Raw genomic sequence first — 15,818 nt, 5'->3', positions numbered from 1 at the left:
GGAGGCAGGAGGTTCTGAAGCTGGAGAGAAAGTTTGAGCTGGGAATCCCTGCGTGGTCGTTTCAGGCTTCTGCCTCATGGAAGTATTCTTCCTCTCCTGCCTTCTGGGATTCGGAGTATGCCTTCGGGTAGGAAATTTCCAGAAACTTAGAGATGTCTTTGTATCTCCACGTTATGATTAGATATGAAAATCTTCGGCTGAATTCTTCCCTCCTGAGGGTTTTGTTTCTGCTGCAGTGTCTTTAACCATATTGTTTCATTAGAGAAGTGGACAGTCACCCGGGTTTTCACGTCTTTGGAAGATACGTTTCCTTCATGGAAATACACGCACGGTTTTACCAGTGCATGTAACTCGTTTGTGCATTCGTGTCTAAACGAGTTGGTAGGAATACAGTGATTAATGGGAATTTTTAATATCAGTCCTTTTAACATGTTGGGGTTGCACATACAATTTCTTTTGTTGTGTGTTCTTCAGGAAATTCTGTTCCAATCTGTGGTCTTCTCTCATTTTGAAATTCGAATTCGTTTTCTCAATTCTAGACTTTTGTCCAGTTGGCCTCCACCCTGACCCTTGATGAGGTTGGAGTCCAGGGAAAGGGCCTGGGCTTTGGAGCCGCGTGGGCCTGCTGCTGGAGTCTGACTCTGGGCCACCTAATTGTTCAGGCTCCCTTCTAACGTGAGGGTGTCTACACCTACCCTGTTGGAGAGTGAGGGTCAAATGGTCCAATACAGGTGGGAAAGACCTGGATCGTGGTTGCTCAACAACGTGGACGTGGTGCATCCTTCTGTCTGCCCTGACTGCCCATGTTGACCTGCAGGGGGCATTTTCTTCTCGGCTGTTTTGCATGCCTGTCTATTCTAGCACGTTCTGCTTCGTGTTTGTGATACTTGTGTTTCATCGTACATACTGTGTCGTCTAAACTTACAGAGTAAATCTAATTAAATAAGTGTCTTTTAGTTTTGTTACTCTTTTGAGACTTCAGAACTTTTACCTAGATCCCAGATTATGATTTTCCACTTATTCATCTTTGAGTCCTGTTTCTTGGCCTCCAGAATTACTCTCCAGTGTTTTTAATTAAAACCCACCTCCAGAGAGCTGATTGGAAGATAGGATTCTGTCCAGGTCTATGGCAAGAGGACAGGTCAGATAAGGATACTTTTTTTTTTTTTTTTTTTTTTGAGGCTTTGGTTTAAATTTTAAAATTTCGGTTAGTTAAAATGTAGTATATTAGTTTCAGATGTACAGTACAGTGATTCAACTCTTAGGTACATCACCCGGTGCTCGTCACAGCAAGTGCATTATTTATTTATTTTTTTTGAGAGATGCTTATTTTTTTGTTAATGCTTATTTTATTTTTGAGAGAGAAACAGAGCATAAACAGGGGAGGGGCAAGAGAGGGAGACACAGAACCCGAAGCGGGCTCCAGGCTTCGAGCTGTCAGCACAGAGCCCGACGCGGGGCTCAAACTCTCGAACCACAAGTTCATGACCTGAGCCGAAGTCCGATGCTCAACTGGCTGAGCACCCCCAGGCGCCCCAGCAAGTAATGTCCTTAATCTCCATCACCTATCCCTCCCCCCCGACTTCCTGTCTAGTAACCATCAGTGTGCTTTCTAGAGTTTAAGCGTTTGTTTCTTGGTTTGCCTCTCTATCTTAATGACACTTTTAACTTTTTTCATGGATTCCTGGCTTTTGACCTCAAATCTGGAGTTGGTGGTGAGCAAGCCAGTGGAATAGTTGTTTAAAGTCTACCCAGCTGCCTGTCCTTAAATAAAACTTATTTTCCAACATGCAGTTTATAATGGAGAGAGTTTTGGGGCACCTGCGTGGCTCAGGCAGTTAAATGACTTCCACCCAGGTCATGATCTTGCGGTTTGTGGGTTTGAGCCCCAGCATCGGGCTCTGTGCTGACAGCTCGGAGCCTAGAGCCTGCTCCAGGTTCTGTGTCTCCCTCTCTCTCTACTCCTCCCCCCCCCCGCCACTCAAAAATAAACATTAACAAAATTTGTATAATGGAGAGAACTTTGCAGTGGGCTTTAGAAAAAGACAAGTGACTGATCTTGGATAGTTTGTAATACATTCTCAGGCAATTGCTTTCTTAGTCATAAAAGTAAGGATGTCCTATTAGATAATCCCAAAGACACAGCCAGATCTGCTCTTCTGTTATCAGTTACCAGATATTTATCAATTAGACAAGTGCTTACAGAGTACCAGGTGTTGGGTACTATGGGAAGTATTGAAAAAAATGTAGTTCTGCAAACTTACCTGTTTATTGTCACTAATTTGGCTCATGATAGAAACTTGGGGGGGGAGTGCATCTGGCTTGCTCAGCTGGTTGAGCATCCGATTCTTGGTTTCGGCTGAGTTCATGATCATGAGATCGAGCCCTGAATCCAGCTCTGCGCTGACGGTGTAAAGTCAGCTTGGGATTCTCCCTCTCCCTCTTCCTCTTTCTCCCTCTCTCTCTCTGCCCCACCCCCACTCTCTCTCTCTCTCTCAAATAAATAAACTTTAAAAAAAAAATCTTAGAAACTGGGAAGACGTGAAGGCTCTCGAGAGCTTTGGTGACGAGTCAAGTCAGCAAAATGTACTAGTGAATGTATGAATCATTTAAGAGAAGGGGAAATATTTTTCAAATTAGGAATTCGGTGGCATCGGAGGCAGGACGCTGTGGCTAATGAGGCACCAGACCCCGGGTGTTTTGTCCCGGCCCGCTCAGGCGTCTCAGCAACCCGCAAGGTACCTGTGACCACTGGGGCCAGGCCTGAGGAGCCCTTCGAGCTGTCCTGATCTGTTCGGCTCTGAAAGATTGACCTGGGCTAAAATTAGTCTGTGCTTCCTTAGATGTGGCCAGAGCAAGCATCCTGCAGAGCAGAACCCGTGGGCTCTGCTCTCCCCTCCACCCACGGCCTGGACCTCCTCCGAGCGACCCCAGAGCGGGCCTTGCTATCTTGCTGGTCCCATTCTCCCAGGTCAGAGGGTTGCTCCCTATGTCTGTATCTAACATCTGCTGCCCAGTCGCCCTTAAAACACATGTAGGAAAAAAAAAAAAAAAAAAAAAAAAAAAACTACATCAGCTTTTTTTTTCCCTCCCAGAACAAAATAATAGCTTCATAAGAAAAGGCACAATAGGGAGCTTTTCATTCAAAATAGCGGACTAGGCCACACATTCATCTTTTCCGCCTACTTGTGCAAAAGTCTGCACTGAAAGGCCAAAGGCAGAAGTGAGCCTGACTCCAGTACGGTATTGGAGGAGAGGGGGAACGCCCCCCGCAGAAGCAGACGGCCCGGTCTTGTGACCATGTGGAACCGGATTCTGCCAAGGACCTTGAATGAGCCTGGAGGTGTGTCCCCCGCAGACATCCCCAGTGAGAGCCCTGGCAAGCCGACACCTTGTTTTCCGCCTTGTTCCGGTCGCCCGCCCCCCCCCCCCCCGCCCCTGATGGCCAGATGATAGATTTGAGTTGCTCTCACTGTTAAGTTTGTGGTGACGCGTGACGGCAGCCATCGGACGCGGATACAGGCAGCCGGGGCCTTCACGCCCTCTGCTCCCTGTGTCCACCTGGTTGGTGCCTCATGTACGGTGTCTTTAGAAAGGCCCTCCCTGAGCCCCGTGTAGGGCAGCCCCACGGACTCCCAGTCTGAGTCCACCCACCCCTGCCCCGACTCCTGGCTTTAACTGGTGAACGTCACTAACTGGAGTATTTACGCTTACTGTCCTTATGTCCCTGACACCTGCCGGCCTCCCCATCACAGCCACAAAGAGTTCCTAACAGCCGGGCATTTTCTCATTCCCCCCAGAACCACGCGGGATTCACCAGACATCTCAGAAGTCCCCGCAGCTGGGGAGACAACCAGAGAAGCAGGACAGCTCATTCCCAGGAAGCCTGCAAGTGCGCAAGACTGAGCACAGCCTGGAAAACTCCTGACCCCAGAAGACACGGTGGCCACGAAATAAAAACAGACAGCTATGCCGTTACAGGAGTTACTACAGCGGGGTAACTATCTCTCCACAAACACAGTGGCGTAAAACCGCCCATGTGAATGATCTCCGTCTCCGTGGGCCAGGCCTGGCCGGGCCTCTGTGGGGGGCGCTCACAGGCCTGCCCTGGAGGTGTCGGCAGGAGCTGCGGGCTCAGCTGAGGCTCAACCGGGGAAGGGGCTCCTTCCAGGCTCCTGGGTTGCTGGCAGCAGGCAGGACTGACGACCTCGGGGTCTTGCTGTCGGCTGGCCCCCGCTCCTGGTCATGCAGGCCTTCCCAAGCGGCTCCTTGCTTCTCAAAACCAGCCGGGGAGGGAGTCTGCCAGCAAAACAGGCATCAGAGGCGCCCATGGCACGGAGACACCAGTGGCCCTTCACGCCCCTGCTGGACCCACTGGGTCACGGGCGCCACAGCTGTGAGATAAAGACTCAGGAAGCGGGAAGGACTCCTAACTGTCCAAATAAAAATCTTAGCGGAGGGACAGAAGTGTAAACTGAAAAAAGGCTGAAACCGACCTAGTGACGTGGGAAAGCGACTTGCGGGACTACTTTGGACCGTCAAGCAGAAGGACGGAGAGAAGGAAACTGGGAGTTAAGTGGAATGAAAGACGGATTCCAGGAAATTAATCTCCACGTAAGGGGAATCTTACGGAAAAGGAAAAGGAGAGAGGGGCGTCCAGAGTCACATTAATAAGAGGAGGTTTTTCCTGAGCTAAATACCTGAGAATTCACGTAAAATTAAAAAAAGTCCACTGAGTACCCAGCAAGAATTGAGGTTGGGGAAGGAATGCTGAGGCATCTCTGGGGGTATTAGGGCTCTCCAGAGAGATGGCCCAGCAGCTTAACAGAGAGGTACAGGAGACTGATGGTAGGAATTGGCTCCGTGGCTGTGGAGGCCGAGACACCCCATGATCTGTAGGAAATAACAGGTTAGTCAGGGCTCACAAAGTTCTGGGGGCAAATGATTTTAAGATCACAGCTGTAAACCCAGGCTGTTACATGTAGGACTGAAAAGTCATAGACCCAGCAGACCCTAAATTATCACTCACACGTTCTTTATGGGAACAGGAAAACAAACCCTCAAGGATATGTGAGGCAGAATGAAAAGGTCGTCCGGATGCGGACGTTAACAAAAGGAAATACGCTGCGTGTAACTCACAGCCGTGAGCAAGGGAACCAGCGAAATGGTGTTTGCAAATGGACCTGTAAGGTTTAATGAAACTACTAAAAAGGATTCCTAAAAATAAGAGCATGATGTTAAGAATTATCCACGGCTAGTGTCACAGGTGATTGCAACAAACAGGTGAGGGGAAACAAAAATGGAACACCTGCTGGTTTTTTATTGTGCGTTTTGTTCTGTTTGAGGGAGTTAGGTATGTATTCTGGTTCAGTTTTAATGGTGACGGACAACATCTGGGTTCAAGGTCCAGGCTGCACGCAGATGCCACGGCAGGCCCATGGGGAGTGATTTGAGGTTCAAGCGTGGTGGGCGGGAGAGGGGGGGGGGGGGGTCAGACTCCTGCCACGTGGCACCAGGGGCTGGGGTAGCCACACAGGCCACCGGGTGAGGACGTCTGGGGAACTTCATCCCCTAAGCTTTGGGGACAGTGGAGAAAACAGACAGTGGGCCCAGATTTCTTTCTGAAATAGATAATATGGTCAGGATACCGGAATATTACTGTCCAAATACGAGGGCCAAAAGAAAAAGTCAGGATTTTTAGGGAGCACTTAGGGTGAGTTGTTATAAACTCCTAAGGCCCTGAGCACTGACAGGACGGGATTCGTGTTTTGTGCAAAACCGGAGGGAATCCAGAGTCAGAAACTCGGCCAGTGGTGGCATCCCTGGGCCTTTTGATGAATTTGGAACCTTCGCTAACCACTAAACCAAAGGAAGGCAGCCACAGTGTTGCCAGGATACCATCTGTCTCAGTAAACAGAAGGGAGTCTGTCTCCCATGTTCTCAGAGATACGCAGCTGAAGACCCTGTAATGGGGTTAGTCTCCGCAGGCCTGGGACAGTCACGGCTGCTGTCGTGGTGGAATTTGGGGGTTCCAGGCAAAGCATAACCAGTGCATGGACTCTGAGCAGCGTGGAGTCTGTTCTGGAAAGAACCTGCTGTCAATGACCGCTCTTGGGAAATGGTTTCTCCGTCATAGTCCCAGTTTTCCGGCCTTTCGTCTCCTGAGTGGGTGTAGGAATTCTAGAACAGAGCTGTCCAATAGATATGCACCGTGGGAACCACCTGTGTGATCTTAAGTGTCCTAGTAGCAACATTAAAAAGCAAAACTAAGAAAGAAACAAGTGACATTAACACCCAGTTCTGTCTTTCCAGCATGTAATCGATGTAAGGGTCCTTTATGAGATATTTCACTTTTTTTTTTCTCATACTGAATCTTTGAAATCCGGTGAGGATTTTACATTCACAGCACATCTCAATAGAAGTGACCACAGTCAAGTGCTTGACGGTCACAGGTGGTTAGTGGCCGCCATCGTGGAAGGGGCAGGTCCAGAAGGTTGTATCATCAGCCCATGCTTGTAACTAAGTTATGCAGTTTCCTTTAAAACTCTGTGCGATATATACACAGGCAGCCTTTTGGAGTAGGAAATCATTTAATTTCTACACCATTAGAGTGAACATTAAGAATCCAGCTTCTAGAATTAGTGAGCTTTGTGGAAACTGACTTCTGACCCAACGCTGTCCTAACACTGCTACCCCAGAGTAGCTATGAGTTTTGACACTGATCTTTAAACATGCCCAGTCTTCCTTGTCACTGTATCTTGCTTCAGCCCAAGCTCACTCCGTCACCTGCAATCATGTGATGAGAATTATACGATAGAAATCATTGTCATAGGAAAAGGTAAATGGCATTTTATCTAAATGAGTAATTTAGAAGTACTATGTATTGAGGGAGCAAAAAAAAAAGGGGGGGAGGGTAAAGCTATATAAAAGTATAAATACTTGACCTTTAAAAATGTCTTTAAGATGGTTAATATCGAAGTTTGGAACTCACACAGTAGCGTTTAATATTGCATTATAACTTGCTGGATCGTGTCCTTACGTTCTGCTTCACTTGGGACAGATGACTGCATGTTTCTGACCGATCATCAACTGTTTCTCATGAAATAAGTCCTTTAGAATAATTAAATAATTAGTATTCGGGGCCCCTGGGTGGCTCAGTCGGGTAAGTGTCAGACTTCAGCTCAAGTCATGATCTCATGGTTTGTGGGTTTGAGCCCCGCATCGGGCTCTGTGCTGACAGCTCAGAGCCTGGAGCCTGCTTTGGATTCTGTGTCTCCCTCTCTCTCTGCCCCTCGCCTACTCATGCTCTCTCTCTCTCTCTTGCTGTCTCTCTCTCTCTCAAAAATAAATAAATATTTAAAAAAATTTTTAATTAGTATTTGATCTACGTTGATTAAACATCCAGATATGTAATATATGAGTATATGCATATTTAAATATATGTATGTCCCATTAAATTAAGGTAACAACAAAATGAATATACATGATGCATATGTATGCATATATGAGTTATGTATATGTGTTTCCCTAAATTTGTTGGTCTAAAATGTAAGTGAAAATGTTAGTAAAATAGAAATAGGGTGTAGATCGGAAAAGAGATGTGGAACTTCCAGATCACAAGAGAGAAAAATAAAAACAAAGAAAATCTGCTCAATCCAAAGGAAAGAGGAAAAAAGATTTTTTTTAAAAAAGGCTGAAGAGGGGCGCCTGGGTGGCTCAGTCAGTTGAGCGTCCGGCTTCGGCTCAGGTCATGATCTTACCGTTCATGAGTTCAAGCCCCGCGTCGGGCTGTGTGCTGACAGCTCAGGGCCTGGAGCCTGCTTGGGATTCTGTGTCTCCCTCTCCCTCTGCCCCTCCCCTGCTCATGCTCTGACTCTCTGTCTTTCAATAATAAATAAACGTTAAAAAAAAAAAAAAAGACAGTAGAGAGCTTCTCAGGGCACCTGGGTGGCTCAGTCAATTAAACGTCCGACTTCCGCTCAGGTCATGATCTCACGGTTTGTGAGTTCGAGCCACGCGTTGGGCTCTGAGCTGACAGCTCGGAGCCTGGAGCCTTCTTCGGATTCTGTGTCTCCCTCTCTCTCTGCCCTTCCCCTGCTCATGCTCTGTCTCTCTCTCTCTCAAAAATAAATAAACATTAAAAAAAATTTTTTTTAATAAAAAAAGGCTGAAGAGAAAAAAGTTTAATAATAACAGAAAACCTAAAGATGTCAGGAAAAGGATTAAATATCTCAGGGTTCACTCTAAATGTGAAGAACTCCCCAGTTAATAGAGCCTCATGAATTAGGCAAAAAGGCAAAGGTCAGTTATCTTTGCAAAATGGACAGAGAGATTGGAAACAAAGGAAGGGGGCAGGACGGGAGGCAGAAGCGCTGACAGTGGGAGAGCAGGAGAAACACCTTTCATTCCAGAATCAGGGTCAAAAGCAACCCACTGAATCAGGAAATACATTTTATGCACATAAAAGTTTACTACCTTCCATGCCCAACACGAGCCTTTATACACTGAGCCTTAAGCAGCAACATGAAAAACTCAAAGCCAAAAATGATGAATACACTAGCAAAAATTGGAAAATACCAATGGTGCCCAGCCCTGGGGAGGGTTTGGAGAGCAGGGCATTGCAACACGCTGTTTGGGGAGGGCGTATCGGCGGGGGGGGGGGGGGGCGTGCAGCCCTTCTTCCAGGCAGTTTGACCCAACCGAATAATGATTCCACTGCTGGGCGTCTATGCTACATGAAGAAGTTCACGGAAACCTTGTAATGTATGAAGAGATTGCCAGCCGAAATACCTGGCGATGGGGACTCCTCAAATCCGCTCCGTGGGGCTGTCTGCAGTGGTCTGAAAAAACCGAAGTGGATGCATGCTTACACACTGAAGGCTCCAGACACTGCCGTTTAGTGAAACATGCAAGTTGCATAGTAATCATACCTGTCGAAGTGCAAGAACAGGAATGCAAAAAGGCCCCAGAGGGACATACAATTGCAATTAAGAGGGCTCACCCACTGCCGCTGGGGGTGGGGGCTGGGGGAGTGAGGGGTTCTTATGTCTGACTTGACACGCACAATATAGTTGTTTTGATTGATTTTGCTTTCTTGGTATTTTTAAAAACTCAGTGAAGTCATATTTTTAAATATGTCAAATAATTAAAGCTGTTTTTTAAACACACACACACACACACACACACACACACGATTATAGTCACCGTCAGCTTTGTTCCTAAGTAGTGGAGAGGCGAGGGGAAAGGACCAGAAGCCCCTATTATTCCTCTTAGAAAATGTCATGCATCACATAGGGAAAACGAGGCTGAAGAATGATGATCGGATTGAAAATAAGTCTTTAAAAAACAGTTTGCGAGCATTGATGTTTTGCATACATAGAAGATGGTATTTAGAAGTAAAACTCTCAGAATCAGAATCCATAGCAAATAGCCATTCATCCAACTCCAAATTGAGCAAAGCTGTCAAAATTGCTTTAAAAAGTAGCCGTGAGGGCACTAGAGAGTTCATCTGCATTTTAAGAAACAGAATGTTCAGAAACCCATTTTGCACCAAAGTCTTGGAGAAAGCAACCTACACGAATAACGTTACATCTGTGACCACAGAAGTGGATAAATTCTATTCATCAGAGTTTGGGGTGCAGATAATGTCAGCCTCTCACATCTGGAAGAAACAGGGTGGCCACGCGTGTGCTTTGGACCCAGGGCAATACCACAACCCCCAAGGTGTGCTGGGCTTCTGGAGACATCATTTCACAAAATACAGAAAATTGCTGTAAAACTAGGGCATGATTGCAATTTAAGGGAAATGGTGCAGATAAATCTATTTTAATGGATAAGCTTAGTAGATGCAAAATAAATATGTCAGTATTTCATTATTTATTCCTTTCAACCAGTCTAAATTAGAGTGGAAAATGCAGACAATCTCCAATCTGCAATTGTACACATAGAAATGAAAAAAAAAATTGCTTCTCCTCAGCCATTTGAGTACTTTGGAAAAACTTCTTCCCACTGTATAATTAATTTCAAAGGCTCTTTTGCACTCTTTCGTTTCCACTGCATAATCCATTGTGTTCTTCTTGGCTGTCTCACTTTACCTAGGCCATCAAGTTGCTCACCACTGAATGGAGTTCACAAATTCTCTTTTGATCAGTGGGTCTCTTTGGACGCTTGGGTCAGTATTTCTGTTCAGCAAAAACTAGGTTAGTGAGATTGGACAGGGCCATCTGCCTGGCATCACTGCCAGACAAAGGGCCAGTGGTAGTGGGCTCAACCCAAGGACCCCCCCAGAGGCTGTGACACCTTCCAACTTGGTAACTCTTGATTTATTGAGCAACGTTATTAAGCAGTGAGCAAGGGTTGCCTTTCTTGCTGTCTATGCTACAGATAAAGAAGGAGAACAAAAAGGCTTACTAAGACTCTCCTAAAATTCTACCCCAGTGGAGGCATCAAGATATAGATATATCTTCTAAGAAATAGAGAATTCAATATAGCATTTCCTTTATTGGAGTCAATGTGCTAACTTATATAAAACACAGGACACAGTTTATAATGTGCTAGAGAAAATATGACATTTAAAAACATCAGGGAAACAATCCCTGATAATTTGATAAATGATGTTATCAGCTTAAGATAGATGAGCTCTAAGATTAGCTATCAACTCAAAACAGGAGAAACCATATGCAAAGCTGAATTTTTCATGAGCAAACAGACCAACATACTTTCTGATGGAAACATGAGGTGCAGGCCCAGGGTCAAAATGTAAAACAATTGGAATTGACTCTGTTGAGCATAAAGCTCTACAAAATAAAATTCTAGGCACTAGAATTTAGGAATCTTAGTGTTCTTTGTCTCTTCTTTACATCCTCTGTGTTTTATGTAATGAGAATAATGTTTCCTGCATGAAATATCATGGTAAGAGGTCAATGAGAAATATGTATTTGGAATGATCAGGGACATGTCAAAACATTGTTTCTTTTTGTCCTTCCACGCTACCTTCCTTTTTCCCCTGTATTCTCTGTATTTTTCTTCAAGTATTATATGAAACTTCTTGATTAGTACTTGGAGAAATAAAGTCTTCAGAGTCAGAAAACTTAGCTTTGCAAACATCACGAGACTCCAGTTAGTTTTCCTTATGGATCCCTTGTGATAATTCCCACATGGAATGGATCCCTGCAATAAATTCCAAGCTGGAATTCTCATCACCGATTTTCCCATTCCCAACCATTAGAACAATCTTGAATTAAAAAAAAAACGCATTGTAATGCACATAAGGAATTTAATTATTATAATATACGCTCCCTGACGAAAACTCAAGAAGTACACATCACGGGGAAGAGAACACACCCAATTCCACCACCCAGAGTGTTTGGACACACTTCTCTCCCGGTCATTCCCTCCATGACACACAGAACACATTTTATGTAGCTCAAATTGTACTGCAGACATAATTACCATTAAAATTTAACAACATGCTGTAGGCAGAACTCCACATACCTACAAACTCTTCGGGGTTGCGTAGTATTCCACCGCATGGATGCCCAAGGCTTCATTCAACATTAGTCCTCTGATGTTGGCCTGTTGTGGAGGACAAGATTGTTGCGTTTTGAGAAAACTCTGATAAGAACAGCAGTGAGCTGCTTAGACTTCAGAGAAAGAGGCTGACAACTTTGAGAAGAGACCTGGAAATGCATTCTCAGCACCTGAGTTAGAGAATGTGGCGTGTTTCCCATGAATCAGCAGCAGCGGTGTCACGGGGGGGGGGGGCCCACTCTACACCCATTGAATAGAGCACCTGCAGTTTAACAAGCTCCCCAGGTGATTCACATTCATGGTTTGAGAAGCTATGGCTTAACCAACAGAGGAAATTATGTAACTGGGTGATGCTGGGAGATATTTTCAAATGACACACAGTTGCCTTTGAATAGGATTCTTGAAACCACTTCCAGTATATTGTTCACCAATATATCAGGCTAGATTGAAGAAATAGGGTTTGAGTTTTGAAATATCTCAAAGTTGGGTATTATGATAGAAGGTCACTGGAAGTTGATTTTTCATCCGTCAAATCTTTTAATTCTGTGTTTTGTGATTTATAACATAGCTTCGTATTTAGAAAGCCTCTTTCCAGACAGAGATGGGATACTTTTCATAGATCTTATATTTATATGTACATTCTGAGTCAGAGGACCCAGCTAACCTGTGTCGACACTCCAGACCCATAGACTCTGTGTTATTTTGAGCTGTGAAGTTTGTGGTAATTTGTCAAAGAGACTCTGGCCTCTGGAAGTGGACTGTCACAAACACCTGTAAAGGGGGGGGAGTGGATTTGGAAGGGGACCATGTGGGAGGTGGAGAGAATTTTGAGGAGTATAATAAAGCCTGAATCACCTTGAACAGACTACCATGGGAGATATGCATTGGACATTGCCACTGGGGACTCCATGTCAATGGAAGTGAAGAACATGTTATTATGAACCAGAAGAGAGGGATCCTTGTTATGTCATGGTAGAAAGTTGAGCAAAATTATCTCCCAAAGTTCCATAGAATGCAGGACTCGTGAGTGACTGTGTAGCTAGAGGGATTTCCCAGCAAAGTGTGGGGAGGCCCACATGGTAAGAAGAGAGGGAGGCCTCTGGTCAGCAGGGAACTGGAGGCCACCACATAACTTCCCGAGAGGAACTGAATCTTGGCAATCATGTGAATGAGCTCGGAAGTGAATCGTCCCCCAGCTGAGCCTTCGCATGAGACCCCAGCCCCAATAAACTTGAACCTGTTCTTATGGGATACCTTGGGGCAGAAACCCCTGCTGAGCCACACCTGGATTCCTGAGCCCTAGAAACTGTTGGATAACAACTGTTTCCTGTGTGAGGCTGCTAAGTCTGGGGATCGATTGTATATAGCAATAGATAACTAATAAAACCAGTAAAATGACATTTCACATAGGCCGCCTGGGCCTTTGCGGAAAAGACATGCTACTCTACCAACAGCAGCAGCAGAGGCAACAGGAGAAAATACAAACTGGAGAGTCCAGGGAGGAAGGGAGTCACTATTTCAGCTCAAGCAATAACTAGTGCCATCTCAATAATGTGCCTGAAGACGTCCCAGGCACGTGACTTGACATGCGAATATGGGCAAAGTTCTTTCTGTTAAATTGTGGATTCACTCTTGATTCACATCTCTCAGGAAGGGCAAGGGCACTTGTCTATAGTTTCCAAGTTTAAAATGCTGTAGAGATGTTTTGTGTAGGGCGAGGCATGTAATCAAACATGTGCAGACCGGCTCCCGGCAAAAACTCAGATGACGTCAGTGTGGTAGAACAAGCACTTAGGTACCACATTGGAAATCGTCTGCTGGGAAGACTGGATGATGCACTCTTTGCCCAGTGGTGCATAGAGCTGCCCTGCCAGTCAGCCACCCTCCCCGTGTGGCGATTTAGCGCTCAATTAATTAAAATGAAATGAAATAAAACATTCCGTTCCTCAGTTGTGCTAACTCCATTTCAGTTGCTCAGTAGCGCCCGTGGCTGTGGATTCTACATTGGCCAGTGCAGAAGTAGAACGTTTCCATCACCACAGAAAGTTCTACGGGACAGGGCTAGCCTAGAGAATGCCGGGATCTGAGAGGGGGAAAGAGGGAAGGAAGGGTAATACGGAATGTGAAAGGAGATATCACATGACCCGGGGAATGCACCAGGGTTCTCTCAATATTGTTTTTTTTTTTTAATTTTTTGTTAAAGTTTATTTATTTATTTTGAGAGAGAGAGAGAGAGAAACAGCATGAGTGGGGGAGGGGCAGAGAGAAGGAGAGAGAGAGAGAGAGAATCCCAAGCAGACTCCACATTGTCAGCCCAGAGCCTGACCTGGGGCTCGAACTCACGAACTGTGAGATCATGACCTGAGTCCAAACCAAGAGTTGGACACTTAACTGACTGAGTCACCCAGATGCCCCTTCTCTCAATACTGTTAAAGGTGACAATGGCGTTTAAATGGATTTTTTCAAATAACTCATGAATTATCTCCATAAAAGTTTTTGAACACTCTTTCTATACCACTGATATTTCGAATTCCTCCTTTATTAGTCTTGGGGGGCTTTGTGCAATCCCTACCCTTTGGCACTGGACTCCCGGCCTTTCACCATGAGACAATTTTTCTTTTTTGAGGACCGGATGGACTTTGAATGCTGCCCTGGGAACACGTGGCCCCACAAGCTGGGGTGGCTCTCGGCGCAAGAAGCACGTTTTGTATAACAAGGATGAGACAAAGCGAAATAAAAACAAAGTAGGAGACAAAGCCTGAGATGATCTTTGCTTTTCCACCCTGCCCTCCGAGGACAGAAGAGTGTGCGACCTCCCACCTTGCGATGTCCCTCTTGGCGTAGAGCAGATGGTCCAGTGTTGGAAATTCCCTAGGATCTGGTCTAGCGTGAGGCATCAGTCTCCGGAACCATTCTGTTAAATACAGTGAAAAATGATGCTGGCTCCTTTCCAGAAGGAAGGCAGCCACCTAGCACGTGGGCTCTGGTCCCTCCCATAAGACCACAGCACACGAAGCCCCAGCCGCAGCGGTTGACAGGGGCCAACGGAGAGAAGCTGATGTGTGTCACATCCCTGCTGCTGGAGCTCGCTGGCCATAGGCTCCACGGGGCCGTCCTGATGGCCCCGCCTCCTCGCACCCCATCTGTCTCCATGTTGCAGAAGCTGTTGACCTCAAAGCGCAGGATGCTTCCCCCCCGGTCCCTGATCCCGTTGCTCCTGGCCCCCAAAGGACCCTTCCACCCTTCCCTGTGCCATAGAAGGTCTTTCTTCTCTGCCTGGGGAGGCTACGGAGGGAACAGTAACCCCCTTCAGGGCAAGCCTGCACCCCAGACCCCCGGCCAGGCCGTGCTGGAGGCTGAGGGGTGGCTCGTCTCCCGCTCGTTTCGGGGTGTGTGTGCGGGGAGTGCTCCCACTGCTCCCAGAGCAAAAAGGAGGGTCTGCATCAGGGGACATTTCACCATCCACCCCAGAGGCAGGCACTGCTGGTATTTCCCGCTTCGCCAATGTCAGTGTAGAAACTGCCCGTCACCCCTGCTGTGTCGGTAACAATTAGCTGTGTCATATTAGCTAATGTTTACTGGGTGCCCACGATGCTGTAGACACCTGCTAAGGAAGGTCCTTGCATGATTTAATCAGCACGACCACAGGCCGGTTCCATGAGTTGGAATGATTGTGTCAAGGTCTGCTTTTCAGAAAGTTGCGACATGACTGACGAATGCTGTATTCGTCCCCAGGGCTGCCGTAACAAATACCACAGACTGCGGGGCTTAAAACAACAGAACGCAGTCCCTCACGGCTCTGGAGGGCAGGTGTCTGAAACCAAGGTGTCCGCAGAGCCACGCCCCCTCCAAAGGCTCTAGAAGAGAATTCATTTCTTGCCCCTTCCAGGGTCTTGTGGCTCCTGGCGTGGGGTAGCAGCACCCCGCTGTCTGCCTCCTTCTCGACGTGGCCCTCCCCTCCATGTCTGTGTGGCTCTCTGTGTCCTCTCCTCTTCGATAAGGACACCCCCGGTCTTTGAACTGAGGACCCACTCCAAACAGCGTGACTTCATCTCAAGATGCTCAATCACACCTGCCGAGACCCTATTTCCAAAGAAGCTCACATTCTGAGGTTCTGGTGGGGACAATATTCAACCCACTGCACAATCATAAGTCTGGACTTATCAAGGGACTGTTTGATCGATTGAGGGGATCAGAAGGGTGTGAAGCTGAGTCAAGGGGCATTTGAAAGGCTGAGGATACATATGTAGCCAGGAAAGGAAGGCTGCGGCAGGCTTGCTAGATTAGGA

The sequence above is a fragment of the Herpailurus yagouaroundi genome, unplaced genomic scaffold, assembly GCF_014898765.1.
Source record: "Herpailurus yagouaroundi ecotype Mexico unplaced genomic scaffold, PumYag 214, whole genome shotgun sequence".
NCBI lineage: Eukaryota > Metazoa > Chordata > Mammalia > Carnivora > Felidae > Herpailurus > Herpailurus yagouaroundi.
This window is presented reverse-complemented; position numbering follows the sequence as displayed.